The sequence below is a fragment of the Peromyscus leucopus genome, chromosome 3 (assembly GCF_004664715.2).
Source record: "Peromyscus leucopus breed LL Stock chromosome 3, UCI_PerLeu_2.1, whole genome shotgun sequence".
In the NCBI taxonomy this organism is placed as follows: domain Eukaryota; kingdom Metazoa; phylum Chordata; class Mammalia; order Rodentia; family Cricetidae; genus Peromyscus; species Peromyscus leucopus.
Window position 1 is genome coordinate 150,317,211 of NC_051065.1, and position 11,979 is coordinate 150,329,189.

The window sequence follows — 11,979 nt, forward strand, 5'->3', positions numbered from 1 at the left end:
AGGTCACTGAGGCCGAGCTTCCTTCCACCAAGTGCTGGGAGCTCATGACTGGGGATGAGGAGACTGCCCGGGAGGGCAGCCATGAGGCCCATGTGTTCAGAAGCATCCCTCTTGAAGGCTTGGTGCAGAGGGAGCGTATACAACTGTCCAGATGAGTGAGATGGCCTTCTTCAGCAAGGCCATGTCCAACCCGTGGATCCAAGTGGACAAGAGCGCAGTCCACGGGCCCTGGGTGTTCCAAGTGGTGGACAGCGTAGAGGATGAAATACAGAGGCAGTTATCGCTGGTCCAGGCAGGCTGGCCTGAGAGGCTGGCTGAAAAGGAATGAGCTCAGGAAGATGAAGCTGCTGACCGAAGTGATCCTGAAAACCTACTGGGTGAGCCAGGGCGGGGCCTTCAGTGCAAGTGCAGCCAAGCGGGAGGCAGAGCTGAGCCCAGAGATGATCTCCAGTGGCTCCTGGAGGGACCGGCCCTTCAGGCCCTACAGCTTCTCTGCCCGAGGTGTGCTCTCAGAGCGTGGCCACCTTCTCCCCTTGCTCACGGTCCTCTCCCAGTTCTGGCAGACCTTCCCGGAGATGGGGTTCTCTGAGGTGCCTACAGACAACTTCAGTGAGAGCTCCCTCTGGAACCTGGATGAGCTCTCCCAGCCTCAGCAGCACCCGGTGCGTGACCAATACGACACATTCTTCCTGCGAGAGCTGGTGGAGGCCCTGTAGCTCCTAATGGACTACGTCCAGCGGGTGAAACAGACCCACTCCCAGGGCAGCTGTGGCTCACAGGGCTGCTAGTATACCTGGAAGCTAGATGAGGCTGGGAAAAATCCGCTCCACACACACCACAGAAGCCAGCAGCGCCTGCACCCTTTGCTGCTTAATCCAGAAGAAACCCTCCACACCAGCAAGCACTTCTCCACTGATCGTGTGTTCCAGAATGAGATGCTGGACGCCACGCACCTGGCCAACTTCTACCAGATCAAGGGGTGTGAGAGCCGACCACGGGATCACCCTGGGTCACCTCATGGGTGTGCTGAGGGAGTACTTCACCAAGCTGGCGATCACCCAGGTGTGCCTCAAGCCAGCCTGACACTCTTACTAGAGCCCAGCATGGAGGCGCTCAGCTACCACCAAGGTCTAAAGAAGTTGGGTAGAAGTTGGCAACTCTGGGGTCTTTTGCCCTGAGATGCTCCTGCCCATGGGGCTCCCTGAGAATGTATCTGTTATGGTTCAGTGATCCTGCTGCTCATTGAGAGAGGCAGGGAGGAGAGGTGGCTAGTCTGCCCTAGAGAGCCTAAGGTTTGCCTGGGGGGAGAAGCCAAGCTCTACCCAGTGGAGCTGAAGTGGAGATGCTGAGCCCAGGGGCAGGCCTTAGGGACAGTGTATTAGGAAGGCCCAAGAAGGGAGCCCAGGGGAGGATGTGGAATTGTACAGCTGGGTAGTAGGAGAAGAAGGAAACTGTGGACCAGCTTCTCTGGGCTCCCATAGGCTACTGGAAGCATGGCCTCATCCACTCGCTCTTCCCCAGGTCTCCACTGACAGGTTGTGATTCAGTCTGCCTCAGTGTTTCTCAGGAGGTTTTTCCCATGCTCCTTTCTGTAGTGCCTTGTGAGGCCCAGTTTCAGGCAGGAACACCTAAGCTGAGGAAGACAATGTGAGTCTCAAAAGTAGCAAAGCTCAGCGTCAGACTCGCTCTCTGGTGCCAGTGCCCACCCTCTGAGTCAGGGCTCTTTCTCTGGGGCGTTGGTCAGCCTCGTTAGGCCACTCAGGGATGATCATTAGGTGTGGCCCATTTCTTTATGCTCCTGTTGTTCAGTGGCGCAAACCTGAAAGTTGAGCAGGCAGCTTTCAGAGGGTGAGATTTTTATTTCATATTCCGCTATAAGCAGAGTTAGTTAAGGTGAAAAAACTACGGGAAGATGAAGTGACCACACAAGGCTAAGTTTTTTTTTTTTTTAAAAAACACAATAGACTGAATTAATTTTATTAATATGCACAACAAATTATTGAATGGTGACTTCATGATGCTTTCCTCTTAAAGATGGTACAAAATGCTGAGATGTCTACATACTTGAGATGCTTGCTTGACAAGATTCTTCAGCGGCAGTTTGATAGGAGGTTTCATCGTCTGGGTGGGGAGGACGTGCTGACAGGCTGCTGTCCACACCGGTGGTATTTTGAGCACCTCCTGACAAACGGGGCAGTAGAGATCATCTTTCATGCAGGATGGGGCCACCAAGAGCTCCTCTGTGAGCTGGACAAAGTGATGTCTGCAGAGGCTGAAGTGGTGGAGGTGGTGGCCCTGAGCCTGACTCCCTGAGGACACCCAGAGTGGGAAGGACAAGGCCAAATGTAAGAAAACAAAATAGTGCTCCCATCCCACTGAGGGAAGGATGATATCCTCTCCTCTTCTCCTTCTCCTATCCCCTTAGCCATAAGCTGGGGGAGACAGTCTCCGATACCCCCGTCCCTTTTTATAGAGAGGTCTTCCCATCTCATGGATAGGAAGTCTTGATTTTGTAAAGTATGTAGCACATTGAAAGTTGTGAGGAAGAAAAAGAAATGTCAAGAAAAGGAAGGAAAGAAAGGCAGGGAAAGGATGAGTCTGGGAAGGGAAACAGTAGAGGAGGAGAGGACTTCTAGAGAAGGCTGCAGTGGCCTCTGGGTTGGGAGTCTGACACTCACAGCCACCCAGAAGCTGCCAGAAGGCCTCAGTGGGGATTAGGGGTGTGCCAGTTCCAGTGGAGGAATCATGGCAGTGGGAAGGGAAGGGTGGTCTGCTGCCCTCACAGTAGACGTGATGTGTGCTGAGGTAAAGACGAGCACACAGATGCTGGACAGAGCTGGTGTCTGCCTGCTCTGTGCGTTCCCCTCTGTGCCAAGTATGAGCTGATGGAGCTGTGCACCTGATGTGTGCATAGGCAGGAATGGAGTTCAGACTGTTAATGCTAAGTCAGTTTCCCAGATCCCTGTTTTTGGAAACTAGTAAGCAGAGTGGTGTAGATATAATTCTAAACAGTCTTATTAAATAAGAAACACAGAGCCAAATAAAGAGTTGAAAGCCCAGAGATCGAGCAGCAGCCGAGAGCTAAGACCACCTTATCTTACCACTCACTGCCGTCCTTCCCCTGACAGAGAGAGAGACCTTCTTCCTGTGTCCTGTCTTTTTATTGCCTTTCTGTTCTGCCTTCTCATTGGTTCTAAACCCAACCACATGACTTCTACATCACTGCCTGTCTATACAGACCTCCAGGTCTCTATGGTTGGTACTGGGATTAAAGGTGTGTGTCACCATGCTGGCTGTGTCCTTGAACATACAGAGACTTTGCCTGCCATGTGATCAGGATTAAGGGCGTGTGCTACCACTACCAGACTTCTGCTTAATGGCTTGCCCTTAGCTCTGATCCCTAGGCACTTTATTAACATACAAATAAAATCACATTTCAGCACAAATAAAATATCACCATAGAGCAGGTTTGAAGTGGGGTCCCCTCTTCCTCTAACCTCAAATCACACATTAGAAAGTGTATCATTTTCTTGTTGATTCCTATCATATCCTGTAAAGGATGGCAGGTCACTAGACAGGAAGCAGGTCACTCCATGGCCAGAAAAGATGGCAGCAAGGGTGCCAGAGCAAATGGAGGTCTGATGTCTAGATCTACAGTTTCATCTGCCTAGAATCCCAGGTCATCAAGAGAGGGCCCACCCAGGTGCGTGTGACATCTACCACGCAAGCTACCTTCCTCTTTGAACTCCCCTCTCTTCTAATTACTGCATAGCTGTTGTTTACTTACTAGTTTATATGTATTAATTTATATCTGGTGCATATAAATCTATCACAGAAGTGCTAAATTTAACCAATTAGCATATTTGTGACTTCACACCATTTTTTTTTTTTTTGTGTGTGTGTGTGTGTGTGTGTGTGTGTGTGTGTGTGTGTGTGTGGTTGAGTGCCAAACACCCACTTCTGGAGAATATTCTTGGAGAATATTTTGGACTAGGGTATATCTTAGTGGTAGATTGCTTACATGAGGCCCTGGGTTTGCTCTCCAGCAACACACACACACACACACACACACACACACACACACACACACAGTGACTGTGTTATTAAATCCTCTATTTCTTTTCTTCTTTTTGTTTTTGTTTTGTTTTATTTTGTTTTTAAGATAGGGTTTCTTTGCTTAGATTTGGCTTTCCTGGAACTCTCTCTCTGTAGACCAGGCTGGCCTCGATCTTACAGAGATTTGCCTGCCTCTACCTCCCAAATGCTGGTATTAAAATCATGCACCACCACCTCCAGCTTTTCTATTTCTTTTATAGTGGTCTGCCCTCAAAACCAGAATCTTCCCTCCTTCCTCAAATGCCCTCTGTTCACATGCAGTCTTTATGAGGATCTCACTATCATTGGTATGTAATGACTGAATTATTTTGTCAGCTCTGAGGCGACTTGAATTTTAACTTTGTTTCTTGAAGGAGTTAATGTCTAGTGGATGAGTAAAAGGATGGATGGACACCAAGCTGATCTCACCTAAAGAAATGACAGCAAGTAGGACGTGATGATGCACGCTTTTAATCCCAGTGGTCGGGAGGCAGAGAGGGTGGATCTCTGTGAGTTGGAGGCCAGCCTGGTCTACAGAGGAAGGAAGGAAGGAAATAACAAATAACAGCAGCACAATGGCTCTCCTGACACCCCTTTCCTCTGATCTTCACCGTTGGGCTACACTACCCCCACACCCCATTAGAGAAGTTTTTCTTTTTCTCCCTTTCTAGTTTTAATTTTTTATTTTTCGAGAACGGCTTTGAATAAACCCCAAATCAAGAACTGGCTCTTGCTGAGATCTGTGTGGGCGGAAGTTTGCCCCTTTGTTGGCTTGGCTTCTGCAATTGCAGGCCTTTCTCACGCTTTGTCCCATTCTTTGAGACTGCTCCCACTGCGTGAGATGATGGTGTCTGCCTAGCACACTTCATTGTCATGGCGGGGAGTGTCCAGAGACCCTTGTTTCACATTACCCAGGCTTCGGATTGCTATCTGCCGGGAGATAGGGGTCTGAATAGGTCTGCCTCTCAAACTGTCCCACATCTGGATTGATAGGAAGAGAGGACAAAGACCTAGAAACAAAACTGTGTGGAGCCTACGTGGGGCTTCCAGCCCTCTCCCACGAAGGGACCCAGATCAGACAAGCAGAGCTCTGCCATGGGCAGCTCAGCCGGCCTTTCTCTTCTCTCATTTGCATAGATCTGAGTCAGTTAAGCTGCAGCCTAGGCCTTCTTAGAGACCAGACTGTAGCCCAGTCTCTTCTTAACCTCTAGCATGCTGCAGGGTACAGGGGAGTGAACCCCAGGGAGATGCAGCCCTGAAAATTCTATGTGATTCAGCTTTTAGGGGAGGAGCTATTTTGAATATACTAGGGGTGTCTTTTAGCAACATGAGGTTTTCGTGTGTGTGTGTGTGTGTGTGTGTGTGTGTGTGTGTGTGTGTGTGTGTAGTGCACTGCTGTAATCCCAGCCCTGGGAAGGCTGAGGCAGGAAGATTGTAGAGTGAGTTTGAGGCCAGCTGGGGCTACATGAGAGAGACCCTGTCTCAAATGGAAAACCAAAAAAAAAAAAAAAAAAAAAAAACCCAACCAGCCAACCAACCAAACAAACAAAAAACCTACCACCACCACCAAATAAAAAATAGAGCATGATAATTGCAGTGGTCCATAAAGTCATCATTTTTCCAGATAAAACAGGACCAGATCACAGAGCTACGAGATAGAGGGCCCAGACCTAGACCCCGGTCTCCTGGCCTCGTGCTTATTTCAGTCAGAGTGATGATGGGACACGGCAGAATTTTCCAATCTTTATTCTCCTATTTTTTTTTTCTTTTTTTCTTCGACTTAAAAACATTTTTGAGGCTTGGTGTGGTGGCGCATGCCCATAAACCCAAGCACTCCGGGCAGAGGCAAGACGATTATAAGTTCAAGGCTAGCCTGGGAAACCTTGTCTCAAAAAACAAACAAACAAAAAAAACTGGGCCAACAAAATGGCTTAACAGGCAAGCGCTTGTGGCTTAAGCCAGGTGACCTGAGTTTGACCCCTAGAGCCCGTGGTTGAAGAAAAGAACCGTCTGGCTTACACACATGCACCTTGACGCATGCATGCCTGTACTCACCCATACATACATGATAAAACAAAGCCCAAACTGCTGGGCATTGAGATGCAGGTTTGTAACTCCAGCTACTCTGGAGATTGAAGAGGAGGATCACAAGTTCAAGGCCTGCCTAGGCAACTTAGTGAGACCCTCTCCCACAATAAGAAAGGACTGAAGCCTTAGCTTAGAACACTTACCAGGCCCGTATCTCTACTACCAAAAAATTTTTTTTGAGCCAACCAAAATAAAAAACTGTTTTTGAGGGACTGGAAGGATGGTTCAGTAGTTAAGAGCACTGGCTGCTCTTCCGGAGGTCCCGAGTTCAATTCCCAGCACCCATGGTGGCTCACAACCATCTATAACTGTAGTCCCATGAAATCCAATGTCTTCTTTTGGTGTGCATACATGTAGACAAAACACCCATATACATAAAGTACATAAGTAAATAAATCTTTTTAAAAAAGATTTTGATGTGGACATATGTAGCTTAGCCTGAGGAGGGGAGATTATGAGTTTGAGGACAGACCTGCGGTGTAGAAAGATGGTAGTGTGTGAACTTAGCATGTATCGCGGCTCTTGGTGCCAAGCAGGACCATTTGCATAAACACATACACAGTTTTTATTTAAGAACGTATTATAATGCAAAAGTGAAAAAGAAAACAATTGTCTGCCATGTCAGCACCCAGGCAGCTGAAGCAAGAGGGTCTCAGGGTGACTCCAGGGTGGATTCCACAGCAACACCCACTTCAAAAACCGAACAAGCAAAAATCTCCGAACCACATAATGTAAACAATTGGTTTTTCAGAGGTTTCATACCCTTTCTTATAGACCCCCTTCCCTTTCTTTTTTCTTTATTCCTTGTGGGGCATTTACCCACGAACCCCACAGTTCCCCAGAGTTTTCTTGAGTGCGAGCAGCAGGAAATATTAGATAGAAGGATTTATAGAGGAGATAAACAGATAGAAAATAAAGGATAGCCTCGAGAGGGCCTGGAAACTATTCCAACGGGCCCGACTGTCTCTGGCCCAGGGTTTTTATAGAGACGCCAAGGGGTGGAGCGAAAGACCTTCTCCCCCAGCACAGCCAAGTGCAGACCATCTCAGACACCTGCACTCAGGCCCGTGGTCCTGATCGTCCTCTATTCGGACCTGCTGGGTAAAGCCACGAGGAACCCGAGAACGGCCTACCACAATTCCTGCCTCCCTTTTTTCTTTCTCTTTTAAGACAGGGTCTCTCCATGCCTCCCTGGCTGGCCTAAAACTGTGTAGACCAGGCGGGTCTGGGTCTCACTGTGTAGCCAGGCTGATCCTCCTGTCTCTGCTTCCCCAGTGTTCACAAGTGTGTACCCTCAATCCTGGCCTCCACATTTTCCATGATTATATAACGCTCACATTATAGACATAGGCATATTTTGAAATACCCTTAATTTTAGAGTAATTTTATGTTTACAAGATGCCCTAGCCAAGGAGATCTTACATCCCCCCAGTTTTCCTGCCATTTTACTTTAGTAGATGTTGCTTGTCACAGTCGATGGTCCAGTATCAGAGCACTAATGTTAATTCGAATCAGGCGAGGACTGTAGCTCAGTTGCTAGAGAGTTTGCCCAACATGCACCAAGTCCTAGGATGCATTTCTGGCTCACAATTCAGAGGTGGAGGCAGGAGGATCAGAAGTTCAAGGTCATCCTCATAGAAGTAGGGAGTTGAAGCTAGCTTGGGACCCATCAGACCCTGTTTTAAAAAGTTGAAGTTCACACTTGTTTTGTTTTGGTGATGCTGGGCCTGAGCCAGGCCCTCATACGTGGAAAACAAGGGCTCCACCACTTTGCTACATCCTGCCCTATACTTACTTTGTTTACTTATTCTTGTGTGTAAGTGTGTTGCCTACATGAATGTCTTGTACCATATGTGTGCCTGGCGCCTCAGGAGGCCAGAAGAGGGCGTTAGATCTCCTGGAACTGGAGTTACAGAGCATTGTGAACTGCCATGTGTGTGCTGGGAATTGAACCCAGGTCCTCTGGAAGAGCAGTCAGTGCTCTTAACCACTGCGCCACCTCTCCAGCACTCCTCCCCCATATTTTATTTTGATTTGCTTTTCAATATTTTTTTTTCTATTCCAGGATCTCATCCGTTTAGCCATCATGTTTCCTTGATTTTTTTGTTTTGTTTTGTTTTGTTTTTTGGTTGTGACAGTTTTTTTTTTTTTAAATTATTTTTATTTTATGTGCATTGGTGTTTTGCTTGTCTGTGTGTGGTTGTTGCAACCCCTAGAACTGGAATTATAGGCAGTCTTGAGCTGCTATGTGGGTACTGGGATTGAACCCGAGTCCTCTGGAAAAGCAGCCAGTGCTGGTAACCTCTGAGCCATCTCTCCAGCTCCAGGGGACAGTTTTAATTATTTGCTTTGTAGTTTCACTTTTGCTATATATGGCAGTTTCCCCCATATAACTGTTTAGAACACCTCTGGGGTAGTGTATAAGATGTACACTTGTGTCTGTCTGTCTGTGCTTTGTATATACTGGGGGGTCCCAGAACTTGTGTCTGCTAACTAGGCAAATGTTCTACTCTGAGCCACATACCAGCCCCTTACACAGTTTAAATCAACTGCCATGTTGAACTGAGGGGGTCTACCCCATCATCACACTACCCCTGGCAATAATAATAATAGTCCCTACTCTAAAAGAATAATAATAAATAACAACAATAAAACCAATATTAACCCCTACTATAAAATAATAACAAGAAACAACATTAATAACAATAATAATCCCACTATAATAGTAACACTGGGCCTAAATGCTGTCTAGAGGTTGATGTTTCCTGCTGCCCTGGACCTTTGATGCTGTCACAGGCAGGAACAGCTGATGTAGGTGATCCCACACAGCTCAGGGAAAGAATCTAGTGGCCAGGGGCTGGAGATGGCTCAGTGGTTGGGAGCACTGTTTGCTCTTCTGGAGGACCCAGGTTCAATTCCCAGCACCCACATGGCAGCTCACAACTGTCTGTAACTCCAGTTCCAGGGGATCTGACACCCTCATACAGGCAAAACACCAATGCACATAAAATAAAAAACAAAAAATCTAGTGGCCTGAGGTACTGCTGTTGCTCCTCACCTCACAAAAGGACGTGTCTTTAAGACTGTGTGGTCGAAACATTTACTCATGAAAACATTGGGCTTGTCTGAGGAAACCCTGAGAAAGAAAAGAACTTGGTCTCTGCGTGTCCATTTAACAATGGGGCAGAATATTTCCTGGCAATCGGAAGCCTGAAGACTGAGGCTCAGGTGTAGCCCTGCATGCTTAGTGTGTGAGAGGCCCTGGATTCAAACCTTACTTAGTACTTTATCACCATAAAAGGAAAACTTCTGGGGTCTGGTGTGGTGGTTCCGACTTTAATCCCAGCAGAACCAGGCAGATCTCTATGAGTTCAAAAACAGCCTGGTCCACATGAGTTTCAGGCTGGCCAAGACTACATAATAAGACCCTGTCTCAAAAAAAAAAAAAAAAAAAAAAAAAAAAAAAAAAGACGAGGGGGAGGAGGGATCCACCCCAGTATAGCAGGTTGTTTTCTGGCTTTCCTGGAACTCACTCTGTAGACCAGGATGGCCTCAAACTCACAGAGATCCACCTGCCTCTGCCTCCCGAGTGATGGGATTATAAAGGCGTGTGCCACCACTGCCCGGCGGGTTGTTTTCTTTAATTGCCTCTTCTCTGCCCATCTCTCTAATCTCAGACACCTATTTATGGCAGCATCCAATTCTTTTTTTTTTTTTTTTGGTTTTTCAAGACAGGGTTTCTCTGCGTAGCTTTGCGCCTTTCCTGGAGCTCACTTGGTAGCCCAGGCTGGCCTCGAACTCACAGAGATCCGCCTGGCTCTGCCTCCCGAGTGCTGGGATTAAAGGCGTGCGCCACCACCGCCCGGCCCAGCATCCAATTCTTATTAGTTAATGAAGATAAAACTTCTAGATCCCACACATTCTCTGTCACCACAGAACGACCATTACCTGTTTTGAAACAACTTCCTTTATAAATTTAATCTTGGATTTAGGCCTCTCTCTGTTCAAGTCAGAGCTTCTGACCTACTTAAACCCTCAGATTAACCTCCACCATCTGCAAGGCCCAGGTTTACCTTCTCAGCCTTTCTGACCTCTGATTTACACAGGCCCAATAGCACCAGGACTCTCTGTCCTTTGGGGATTAACCCTGCTAGACTCTGGACTTGAGAGCTAGACAACAGAGGAGATCACCTCCCAGAGAAGAATCAGGAAGCAAGGACCTTCCCTTGAATACAGTCTTGTGAGTTGACAGGATAGGCCTGGGCCCCAAGAGTCTTGCTAGGCATTTATTACTCGGAGGAAAGGTAGAACCTGGATCTGATCATTTCACTACCCAACACAGAATTTCTGCCATTTCTTGCAGGCATTTGAACCAGGAACATACCCAAGACACTGCTTCCCCTCCAGTACTTCAGAGATGGGCAATTTGTCCTGAGACCTCCTGGCCATTGCCATAACTGAGCCTGCCTCCCTTTTAGAACCTCATTTCCAAGGGGTGGTCAAGTTCATTGAACAAAAGGGCTGACAGCAGAGAAATACTTTACAAAATGCAAATGCTTAATAATAAATGAGCATTAGAAGCCAGCCTGAGGCCACTGTGCTTTAGGAAACCCATCTGCTAGAGTGGGACAGGAGATTATTTTCAGGGCAGGAGGGACTTGAGACAACACAGAATGGTGAATGGGGCAGCCTCCTGAGGGATTTACATGGTACGGAAACCCAGATATAGAATTAGAGAAGAAACAACAGCTTTGCACAGGGACTCTTCACTCTCCCAAATGTTGATTTCATTGACCTAAATCAAGCCCCTGCTCCTGTGTGCTGGGACCTATTTTAAGAGAGTCATAAATATACAGACTCGGAAGTGCCTGGTGGGGGTGGCAAGAGGATGTGGTTGCACTCCAGGACAGGATCCGGCTCAGATCACACTCCCCGCCCCTGGCTTTCAGGCGGGCTGGAGGGATGGCACTGAGCTGGTGTTTGCAAGAAGGTGCTGGGAGGTTGTTCTAAACACAACCTAGAGAGGTCACTGGCTAACATGTGTTCCTGCTTCTGCTCTCGGTGGGGGGAGCTGAAAAGAAAGGGGGCCTTAGGGACCTCTTCTCCATGACACCCCTTTTTACCCCCCATCACACAGCACCGGAATTACCCACTTGTCTATAGGCTTTCATTAGATCTGCTGCTGTTTCCCAGGACTGAGACCTGCTCCACACACCTGTGTTCCCTGCCCTGGCTCGAGAGTCCAGTCCAAGGTTATTGAGTCAAAAACACACTAATCTTTAGCTTAGAGAAATAATTTAGGCTCTTCTCCTTACTTTTCAGGTAAGGCGAGTGATGGGCTTTGATTGCCCAGGCTGGCCAGGGCATGCAACATGTCTACAAGGCCTCTAACTCACACGAGGTTTTGTCAGGGGTGGAACACCATGAGCCCAGCTCTGGGTGTTACTGGGTGGGCCTGAGATGTGGCAGCATTAGGCAGACCGGAGGGCTCTGGATAGCTCTGCCCACTCAGAGCTGGTCTTGGTCCTCAGTGATAGAGTCCTTGCCTAGCATGTGAGACCCCTGGTTCCTTTGAAGCACCAGGAATTTGGTATGAGTTTTCCTGGCCTGCTGTTTTTGTGAGCCCGGAAATAAGAAAGCTTTTGTGTCAGTTCTTTGAGGAGGTAGTGTGGTCTTCCTTGGCGTGACGCAGCTCAGGGATGGAGTGGCGACGTTCCCCAACTCCATGGTCCTCCAGTTTCTCCTTCTGTGATCTGAGAAGTACTTGGAGAGGGGAGCTCACCTGAGCTTTCAAGA

At 47.8% G+C, this 11,979-nt stretch overlaps 1 protein-coding gene across 1 annotated transcript in view; it reads left to right on the plus strand.

Moving 5' to 3' along the window:
• Nucleotides 1-11,979, plus strand: part of B4galnt3 (beta-1,4-N-acetyl-galactosaminyltransferase 3) — a 107,050-nt gene that overhangs the window by 32,211 nt on the left and 62,860 nt on the right. The window lies entirely within an intron of this gene.